Genomic DNA, 11,308 nt, shown 5'->3' with positions numbered 1-11,308 from the left:
CTGTTGAATCTCAGATCTGTACCTCTGAGACAAATAATGCAAGATATGTTAAGAAAAAAAAAAAAAGAAGAAGAAGAAGGTAGCGGGAGGGGAGGAATGAAGCGGGGGAAATCGGAGGGGTGGACGAACCATGAGAGACGATGGACTCTGAAAAACAAACAGGGTTCTGGAGGGGAGGGGGGTGGGAGGATGGGTTGGCCTGGTGGTGGGTATTGAGGAGGGCACGTTCTGCATGGAGCACTGGGTGTTGTGCACGAACAATGAATCATGGAACACTTCATCTAGAACTAATGATGTAATGTATGGGGATTAACATAAGAATAAAAAACAAAAACAAAACAAAAAAAAGAAATGATTTCCAATCACAAAAAAAAAAAAAAAAGAAAGGCAAAAGTGGCTACAGACAGTTGTACCATGTTATACCCCTGCAAGTCTTCTAAAATGTTTGCAAATGGACAAATAATTATCAATCATCTACCTCCCAATTTTTTCATATAAAAGTGGAAGTTAAGGGCGCCTGGGTGGCTCAGTCATTGGGCGTCTGCCTTCGCCTCGGGTCACGGTCCCAGGGTCCTGGGATCGAGCCCCGCGTAGGGCTCCCTGCTCTGCGGGGAGCCTGCTTCTCCTTCTCCCTCACTTGTGCTCTCTAGCTCTCTCTCTGTGTCTCTCCAATAAATAAATAAAATCTTTAAAAAAAAAAAAGTGGAAGTTAAGTAATTTAGTTACAAGTTCCAGTTAATATGGGTAATTAAGACTATCCTAGTGGAGACAGCATGGGCCAGCAGGCTGGAGACCCAGGGAAGAACTGAGGCTGCAGTTTAAATCCAAAGGCTGTTTGCTGACAGAATTCCCTTTTGTTCCAGAGAGGTCAGCCTTTTGTTCTAAGTCAAGCCTTCAACCAATTAGATGTGGCCCACCTGCATTATAGAGAGCAACCCGCTCTACTCAAAATCCGCCAATTTAAATGTTAATCTCAGCCAAAAACATCCCCACAGACACATCCAGAATAATGGTTGACCGATCATCTGGACACCTTGGCTTAACCAAGTTAACAAATTAACTAAAACACTATTGTTTCTCAGGTGCCCATAATACTATCTTAATTTACTTTGAGAACTCTTGAATTTATTTTCCTGAGATCATATTCTAAATTGGAAAAAAAAACTGAACCACTATATTGTACACCTGAAAGAGATATAACACTGTATGTTAACTATACTGGAATTAAGATTTAAGAACTTAATACAAAATAAATAAATAAATAAATTGGACACCCGCCCCCCCAAAAAAAGCAGTTTCTTTTATACCCAAAACTACTTTGGGGATTTCCCAGAAAGCCCTGGACAATCACAAAGATTTATTCTTTCACGTAATATAAAGAAATATACTAGAAGTGATTAGGTATGCTTGGTATGGTCTATAATTTTTAATTAGCTCAGTGATATTTCCAGAGCTGCATGGGAAGAGTTGTTAAATCAAAGGATCATTTTATGTAGGTAAAATGTCATTAATATAAATGTTTCAGAGATTGTACACTTTATGAATTAAAAGTACCTGGAGATTTATTAATGTCTTCACTCTCTATAATATGTTCTTATCCTCAGGGGAAACATTTGTCAAACCCTTATGAAACAGTTATGTATTGTCCTCCAATAGAGAGGTTTGCATACCTCCCTTTGGATATTATTGATGACTAATAAATTAAGGACACAAGCTATGATTAATTTAATTTCATCCACAAATATTTTCTGCTTTCCCCTGATGCTTACCTGAAGGCTCTCCACCTTTTTTGTGTGTGCTCAACAAAGGACAATCTCAGAGCCTCATGCAAAGGACTCCATTTTTTTTTTTTAAAGATTTTATTTATTTATTTGAGACAGAGAGAATGAGAGAGACAGAGAGCACATGAGAGGGGGGAGGGTCAGAGGGAGAAGCAGGCTCCCTGCCGAGCAGGGAGCCCGATGCGGGACTCGATCCAGGGACTCCAGGATCATGACCTGAGCCGAAGGCAGTCGCTTAACCAACTGAGCCACCCAGGAGCCCAAGGACTCCATTTTTAATTACCGAAATTCAGAGTAGAAATTCCTAAGTGTGGGCTTCAGAGCCTTAAAGGCTTTTTAGTTCAAAAGCAGATGAATTCAAGAACACAGACTGAATCCAGCATCTAACAACACAAGAATTAATTGCATGGACAGAATGAATTGATAAGGGATAGTTCGTTATAGTTATTTATTTGGCAGATTCTCTCTTCATTTCCAATATTCTGATGGAAATAATAAGGAAGACCTTTCCTTTCTCTTCATAATCCACCTCAAACTTTCAGTGTGGTAAACTATGCTTTTGTGAACTTAAACTTGTGTGAATGGTATCTGATTCTCAATGACCACTCAGAAGTCAGAAACAGTTTGAAGGTTTGCAGACCGTATGGTCTCTGTGGCCACTGCTTAATTCTGATAAGTAGATCAAAATAAACATAGTGGTGAGTATATCTAAATTCTAAGGCAGCCATGGGTTATATGCAAATGAATACATATAGTTGTGTTCCAGTAAAACTTTATTTAGAAAAACAAGTGCTGGGCCTGATTTGACCAGGTGGGTCATAGTTCGTCAACACCTGAACTCAAACATCCAGAAATTTCTCATTTGCTGCCCTATGACCTTGACTATTCCAGCATCCACCTAATTGCTAAGTCTAAAGTTTATCAGGCACAAGCTTTTGTGGGTGAATCTTTTTTAGGGTATTTGGATTGGTGAGGCTTTTCCTCTACCTCTGTCTAAATGGATATTTTATCTCTAATGTGGTAGAGGCTAATAAGCACCAGCCATCTTCCACCCAAGTGGGAATTAATTAAGAAACATGGGAGTTAGACAGGCGGGAATCAAAATGGCACTTCTACTGCAGATAAAATGTATTTTGGGAGAATGCAGCCGAGGTTTGCAGTCAAGTGGGAATGCTAGTACTTGATTCTGAATTAGGCAGGCTTGCTTACCCACTCACAAGCACGTTTGGAAGCAGACCCTCCGTGTGGACCTATCCTATAAGAATCAGAGTGCAAGTAACAAGAATGAAAACACTCTGCAGGAATAGCTTAGCAGAGGCATAAGGAAGGGGCTGGATAATTCATGCCTGGGGTTTATCTCCCAAATTCTCAATCAGAAAAATAATTCCTCACTCCCTAGGAGGGAATTGAATTAGGGGATTCTGAGGCCAGGAGTATTTCTGTAATGGAGGTTTATTCACAATGAAATATAAACCAGGGGGAAAAAGAAAGGGTTTCTCCCAATACCTAAATAATCTCTGATCCTTAAACTCTCCTGATCAAAATGTTCAATAACCCCTCTTTCCTTAGAGCACCAATACTGGTATCTTAGTCTGGTATTAAGCTATCTGGCTTTAATTTACCAATGTAATCTTATTAGCTACTACCTATTGTGACTCTGGCCGGATGAGTGGACTCATGATTTCTAGAATACGACATTACACTCCTGCCTCCTTTCTTTTCCCATGCCACGGCTTCCACCTGAAATGCCCTCCCTAATTTTCTTCTTCAATTCGTATCTATCCTTTAGGGCCTGCTCCAGCCTCTGGGGAAACTTCCTTGATCATTCTAATTCTCTTCACCCTTGAACTTCTAAATCCCTTCATGACTGTACTGCTCATTAGGTATTTGCAGTGTGTGTTGTCAGTAAATTTTGCATGATTGCATTCTATTGCCAAACTTAGATTTTTCAGTTCCTTAAAGATCAGAAGCGTTTCGTAGAATTCTTTGGATTCTCAAAGCCGCTAGCACAGTGATTTCACCTAAGGTCGGTACTCAGATGTTCGTTTGTTGATTGTACGTACCTCTTAGAATGATTTGTTAAACGCTTACAGATTTCTAACACTAGGATTCTTCACTAGTCCAAACTACTCCCATCAGTAAAAATTAATGAGGAATTGCTGTATTCAGAATAAGTCTCCAGGCAATTTTACAGGCTTTTGTGCTGTTGTTGACCCAGAAGCATGAAATGAGTTTTTAGCAGGGTTGTTCTCAGCACTGTGGAAATGCAAGCATGCTGGATTTCCTGCCCGCTCCTTCTGTGAACAGCTCAGACATTAAGGTTATTTGTTTCCAGGGATAGAAATGGACTAGATTCTTTCTTTCTCCTCCAAGGAAGTGTCAAATCATCTTCCGCAATAATACCAAGGTAATTTGGAAGGCTTAGAACACTTGTATAGATCGCATGAGTTCTTTTAAAGAACACTGTTCCCTGGGTGATGGACACTGGGGAGGGTATGTGCTCTGGTGAGCACTGTGAATTATGTAAGATTGATGAATCACAGACCTGTACCCCTGAAACAAATAATACATTATATGTTAATAAAAAATTAAAAATAAATAAATAAATCAATAACACTGTTCCATGAAACATTAACGTTAATTTGTTAAAGCAATTTTTTTACATCAATGGTTCAACGCAGATGTAGCTCCATGCTGGTAAAATAGCCTTAGAAATTTGAAGTGAATTTTAGGTTGTCACAATATTGAGAGGGGATGCTACTGCCATTTAGCAGGCAATGGCCAGGGATGCTAATCATGGAATGTATAGGACATCACCATGCAACCAACAACTAACTCCAGAGAGTTTTCAAATGTCCCTGCAGACATTCATGTGGGTGGAAACCTATTTATAATTCTCTGAGCCTAATACTTAATTGCATTTACAATAAACACCTAGGACCTAACTTTTGTACAATTTTAAAACATGGTTTTGTGCGGTTTGAATTTTCCATAAATGCAAATGTAAATTGAGGGAAGATTGCATTTTGGCTTGTGTGGAAATTTAACAAGCTTCGTTAATTATTCATATTTCCAATGGCAGTATTGCTTATGGCATTTGACTCCCCATTGCAACACACTCCTCGGATGTAGAATCATCATTTCAGATTTCCTCTGTAAAGCATTTTCCAGAAACTTCTTTTCTCCAGCTGTATTCAACCCACTAATCTACCCTGCTCTTATCAATACTAAAAACATCCTCAATTATACTTATTAATGTGGGCTACAATTTTTATTAATGTTCATGTCCCAGTTTCTAAACTACAAACTACCTTAAGAGCAGAGACTATGCCTTATTCATTCTTATATCTTTAAAATCTTGCATGGTACCTAATATATAGAAGGCACTTTAGAAATGTTTCATGAATATATTAGTTCATCCTTGCATTTGTTTTATAACAAATATTTATTTAGCACTTACCATGTATAAAATAATGCTAGATGATAGGAATATTTCAGGGAGCAAATCAAATATGGTCTCTGATCTCATGGAGCTTAACCTCTAATCAGAGAGAGAAAAAAGTATTATTTACACAATTTTTAGCTTTGATAGAATTGTCATGCCTACTACAGTTGACAAGCATGAGGTGCTATGAAAGTGGTAAGTGGGAGAACCAGATCTAGGCTAGAAGAGAAATAGGAAGTCATATTAGAGTGTATGAGCTATCTACTGCCGCATAACAAATCAACCTAAAGTGAATGGCTTAAAAACAACCACCATTTATTGTTGTTGCTCACAAGTCTGGAGATCAGTTGAAAGTTTCTGTTGATCTGAGCCAGGCTCTGATCTCAGCTAGGCTTCCCCATGAGTTTGTGGGCTAGAGTTAAGTTATTTGGTCTGGGATGGTCTCAGCTAGGATTCTCCAGGAGGTCAGACCAGGGTCATTCACGTGGTGATGGTGGGGTTTCAGGAGAGGAAGCAGAGCCTGCAAGCCCAGCCGAGGCTCAGGCTCAGAACTAACACAACATCTCTTCTACAGCATTCTATTGATCATGGTTAGTCGCATGGGCAGCTCAGATTCCAAGGGTGGGGAAAGAGACCTCCCACCTCTTGATGGAAAGAGCTGCAAAATCACGTGGCAAAAAGTGCAGATGGAGGAGGGGTGGAAAATCATGGCCTTTTTTGTAATCAGCTGCACCAGGTTAAGACCAAAAGAATAAGTAGGAGTCAAACAGACAAACAGAGAAGAGAATTGTGGTCCGCGTGTAAAGACCCTAAAGCAGAAAGAAGATTGACTCCTTCCAGGAAGTCAAGAAAGCCAGAGAGGCAGTGTGCTGAGTGAGAGGATGAGCTGTATCAAAGGAGGCTGGTGAAGAAGGAGGGGCCACAGAGTCATGTTGAGAATCTGGACCTTTCTCTAGGAAAATGGCTTAAGCACAAGAGGGATGTGATCAGAATTTATACACATATATATTTAGATCTCTTATCTTATGCATGGACCACATCTCAGACAGGTTAGATCAGTATTTCTGGGATAAGGTACCTGCACTAGTAAAATCTTCCCAGGTCATACCAGTTTGCAGCCAAGGTGGAAACTCTCTCTCTTAGAGAGAGGCAAGGCATAGGATGTTATTACTACCTGTTGTCTAGGTGAAAGATGGGAGTAGCTTGAATTAGCTTCTTTACTGAGTGAGTGAATGAATGAATGAATGAGTTAATGAGTGAATGAATGGAATCGAACCTCAGTGAGAGGTTTAGGACCTGCTGTAGAACTGCCTTGTTTCAAAACACAGCTCCATCGCATACTAGCTGGGGGATCTTGGGCACCCTACTTACTCTCGTTGAGCTTGCATGTCCTCATTTGCAAGATGAGGATGGCAATCATACCCACCTGTGCAATGTGTTATGCAGACTAACGAGGTAATCCTCCCAGGGCACCGAATGCCGGCCCGTGGACTCATAGGCACACAGTAAACATTAGCAGCCGTTCCTAGCAAATGGATGGTAAATGGATGAAATCTACAACAGTACGTGGTCTCACGCAGTGAACAGCTTCACCCCCATCAGTCCCCCCAAGGACACGCTATGCTAACTGCAACCACGCTATGCAGCCCTGAGTTTGCTCATGTGGTTGCGATTAAGCCAAGGCCTGAGCTGGGGACGAGATAGTGTCCATTTCTGCTTGGCTAGCCGTCGACCCCCAGGCTGCTCCTCCTCGGGGCTAATGCTCTGTCATCTGGCTTCAGCCCATCTGGGGGAGGACAAGGAGAAGCCAGACAGCCGTGAATCTTGCTGTCTGCTCGCAATGTCTGCCGTCTAGGGAGGATTGAGAGGAGCTCCTGTCAGGGGAAATGTATAGCTCAGTAGCAGAGGCAGATGCCCTTTGGCTGTACCACAGCCCAGGGTCAGCTGAAATCTTTCCAGAGAGAGCAGGGCTCAGTTGGGGCCTGGGTTTACCACAGACTCCTGTGCAACTCCAAGTGATAAGCAAAGGGAAAAGGAGGGCACCAGAGCCTGAGCCAGAGCTGTTTCTGAGTGTGTAGAGCTGGGGACTAGAGTAGAGTTCAATTCCCAAGAAAGAGGTGACCTTGCACCATTACAAGTAAAGAACTGTTTTGACTCAATTACATGTTTTAAGGAGGCCTGGACAGAAGATATCAGAATGGTAATGGTGATTGTCTCTGAGTAGTAAGATCAGGGGTGTTTTCATTTTCTTCACCCCCCTTCTCAATATTCTTATGTTTTGCCACCAAGCCTGCATTTCAATAATCAACAAAAGTGAAAATTTAAAAAATCGAATGTTAAGTATGTCAGGAGTTTCCCCTGCATTCTTACTGAATTAATGAACTGTTCTTTATAATTCTATAGTGCAGTTCTGGAGAAAAGAAGGTTTCACTTACAAACAATCCCAAGGTACTCCACCTGGGTGTCTTAGATAACTATGGGACCCCAACGAAGCAGACCCACAGTCTCCTCTTGCCTTTCCCCTTTTATGCCTCCTCTCCATCAGCTCTCGCCCCTTGAGATTTCCCATACCCACTCCTTAGGGCTCAAGAGCTCAGTTTATGGTATTAGAGGTGAGCTGAATATAAATCAGACACTTCTCAGTCATATAAGCCTAACTGGATCCTCAACTCAAGCCCATCATCTGTAAAATGAAGATAAAAGTAGTGCCTGTATCACAGAATGTTTGTGAAATTTAAGTGAGATCTTAGATAGAAAGTACTTAACAGTACCTGGCGTATAGTGACATTTAAGGAAGTATGATCTTTAGTTCAGCCTCTCTCGCTGTAATGCACTTGATATTGACTGTAGTCTGTGGGCTCTGGTTCTTTGCCTGATAGGAAATATAAACAGGAAATAAAAATTAAGTCAAATAACAAAAACAGGCCAGTTTTTATTATGGCAGGATGTGCCCTGTTGAAATCACCTGGGTGGTGTTGGCAAACACCAAGTGTTTTCTGAGGAGTTTGAGTGGAGAGGACCCTGCCCCAAATATCTCCCCACCTGATAAGAGGCCTCTGCCTGACACTGAGGGTGGTTAGGAGCAGAGCTTTGAAGACAGACCTTGTCCACACCCTCTTTCCCCTCCCGACAGCTGTGGGACTCGAGCAAGCTGCTCTGAGGGGTTTTTATCTCTCCCTGGGGTAATGACACCCACCCTGAAGAGCCGGGGTGCAGGTCCTAGTCCGTGATGCCTTCCAGCATGGGCCCAAGAACCACCCTGAGGGCTCCCTCGCTTCTCTCAGGCTCTGATCAAACAGTAACTTCTTGGGAGACCTTCTCTGATCACCCGGCATCCAACAGAGACCTCCTCCATCCATACTGGCTCTCCCTCAACTCCAAGATGAGCTCCCCACAGCTCGATGTGGGAAGAAGTCCTGATTGGTCTCAGCCAATTAATTACTCAGTGATACAACGTTGGGCTAGTACATTGCTCTCTGAGCCTCAGTTTCTCCATCTCTAAAGGCAATACCATACTTACCTCAAACAGCTAGGCGGAGGATAAATTTCAATCGTGGAAATAAATCTGCCTTGCACACTGTAAATCACCATATAAAAAGGAGATGTTAGCATCACTTTTTTTTTTAAGTAACACAGCAATTTCCTGGGTGACACCCTAAAACAAGAAAAAAAAAAAATGTTCCAGTCAGAATAGGACAAAGAGAAACGCTTCATTTGGGATCAAAGTCTGATTTGAAACCTTGCTGCCTCTACCTGACTCACCCAACACCCCCTCACCCCCTCACTGCCCCCGGCCTCACAGCTAGCTACGCAGACACCGCTGGGAGCTGGGCTCTGGAACCCTCCATCCATCCTGGCCAGCAACACTCCTTTGGCACATCCCGCCCTGGAGCCAGCCCAGGCTTAGTAATGGGATACAGGGCTTCTCGCTGGGCAAAGTAGAGTTTTGCGTCAGGAGAGCTGTCGCTTTCTGCTGGTTGCCTGGTGACCCTAATGGAAAATGAGCTGTGGCGGACAATACCACAGAAACCACTCCCTCAGCTGGCGGGCTCCTCGGAAAGCCCTAGTGCCATGGGAGGGGGAGGGGGCTGCCTCCAGAAGTGTTGTCACTGGGCGCCTCTCTGTAGGTGGCAGTAGGGATAGGCACACAAGGGCAAGGCCCAAGGAGGGCTGGGCCACAGCACGGCTCTCCTCTCTGCCGGACCTGTTGCTCATGAAGGAAGGGTGGGCCCCGCACACTCATGAATGCTGGTCCTGGGCCCAATTTTAGATAAAAGCACACACACACACACACACAAAGTTCCATCTGTGTTGACACTCCAGAGCTCCCACAGCATGTGAGGATGCATTCTGAAGCTTCCATGAGGCCCTCTCTCAGACTCACTGCCCAAGAGGGAAGCCTGGGCTCGCTCGGTGGAGTGACCCAGCCGAGAAAAGCAGCTCACCCAGGACAGGAGGAGGCTTTCTGGTTGGGTGGCCTATGGGAAAGAACACCAAGAGGACACTGGTTAGTTGTGAAATTATGTGGTGAGTGCCATCAGCGGGAAAATAAATTACGAAGTACATTTAAAAGAGCTTTGTGCCAGAGCCAGGCCCACTGAAAAGGCCAACTTATCAAAAGTGTGCAGAGACCCTACTGTGTGCTGGACACGCTCTCCCATTCTTGTCTCATTTAATCCCCAGGTTATTATGATAATATTTGTAGCTATGAAAAGTCTGGATTTAGAGATGAAATCGAAGCTCAGAGAGATTGGACAATTTGTCTGAGGGTCACACAGCTACTCAGAGAGTCAGGATTTGACACTTGCTCTTCTGATTTGAAGTCTAGTGTGCCTTCCCTAACATGCCCCCACCACGCCCCAAGGAAAATTCTTTTCCACCACCACGCCACCCCTCTTTCCCTCCACTATTCCCCTTCACCCAATCTCCGGCAAGCAACATGCCCCACCCCAGTGGTGCCTTAGTCTGACCTTGATTCATGGAGAACAAATGTTACTGATTTATTCATTCAGTCAGTCAGTCACTCAGCCCTCGACCAACTCTTCTGTGAGGCAAATTTCAGGCCATCAAGCCTAGGTGCCGGGGCTGCCTCAGCAAACTTAGAGGCACCCTCCCCATCCTCAAGGAGCATGTATTTATTTATCCCTTGACAAGATAGCTTCCAGACTTGTGAAGCAGTTTCACAAATAAGCGACAGCCAATACCCCGCTCCACACTGCGCTCCCCATTACGCCTCCCGCTATATTTGGAAAGAAATATAATCTGCATTTTTTCTTCCATCCTCCTCTATTCAAACGACTGCCTCAGCGGCACGTCCCTCATCTTCCCAGTCATGCTAGTGATTAGTGTCTGTCCAATGAAAAGGTTATGAAAAATAACAAGGAATATTGTCTTGATTCATATTTTTGTTTTAGGCTTTGAAAAGGATTTTGCTGAAAGTATTTCAATGAATTTGTTACCAGCACTTACATAATGGTCTGAGTGCAATGAATAATGGCTGAGAGCACAGCTGAGATCAATCCCATTCATGAGCAAATGAGTCAGGGAGACCCTGCCAGGAGTTCAACCCTCCCTGTCCGCCTCCAGGCCTCGGAGTTTGGAGCAATCCTCAGGTTTCTGGGTGCTTCAGTTCATTTGTTCTTGGCTGAAGACAGTTTCCTGTTTCTAAGAAAAGACTGCTCGGATGTCTTAGGAGGTCCTTTGGACAGCAAGTCCTGCTGGCCCAGCTAGGCATGGCCCAGGGGTGGCACAGTCGGTGGGGAGGGGAAGCTACACAGGCAGGGTTGGTTCTCATTAACCCCCTGCAGCCCAAAGGCGTCCTGGGATTCACAGAATGAGGTTAGTACAAATATTTGTCAGACCGGCTGAAAAGTGAAGAGAAGGGTAGGACTGGGCCAAGTACGCCCAAGCTCTTCGAAGAACATCTGGAATTGCTCAGCCTCAACCAAAAGACAAGACATGACAAGGCCCACAGAAAGGGACAGGTGCGCAGCACACCTTCCAGCCCTGGCAGGGAAGCCGCCCACCGCGATGGCGCCCGGGCTCTCTCTGCCTCCGGGTCCGCCTGCAGCTCGGCGGTCCA

General features: G+C 43.9%; 1 long non-coding RNA gene across 1 annotated transcript; it reads right to left on the bottom strand.

Moving 5' to 3' along the window:
• Positions 1–1,894: 1,894 nt before the first annotated feature.
• LOC145716072 (uncharacterized) lies at positions 1,895–8,097 on the bottom strand. The gene is made up of 4 exons (XR_014138402.1): positions 7,998–8,097; positions 6,653–6,751; positions 5,242–5,322; positions 1,895–4,334 (listed from the first exon to the last, which is right to left on the bottom strand). It is a non-coding gene; the product is annotated as an uncharacterized LOC145716072 (long non-coding RNA).
• Between the last annotated feature and the right edge of the window lie 3,211 nt (positions 8,098–11,308).

Source organism: Leptonychotes weddellii, chromosome 11, assembly GCF_054177405.1.
Source record: "Leptonychotes weddellii isolate Sample4059 chromosome 11, ASM5417740v2, whole genome shotgun sequence".
Taxonomy (NCBI): Eukaryota; Metazoa; Chordata; class Mammalia; order Carnivora; family Phocidae; genus Leptonychotes; species Leptonychotes weddellii.
Note: the sequence above shows the minus strand (reverse complement) of the source record. Positions and strands in the feature narration are given on the sequence as shown.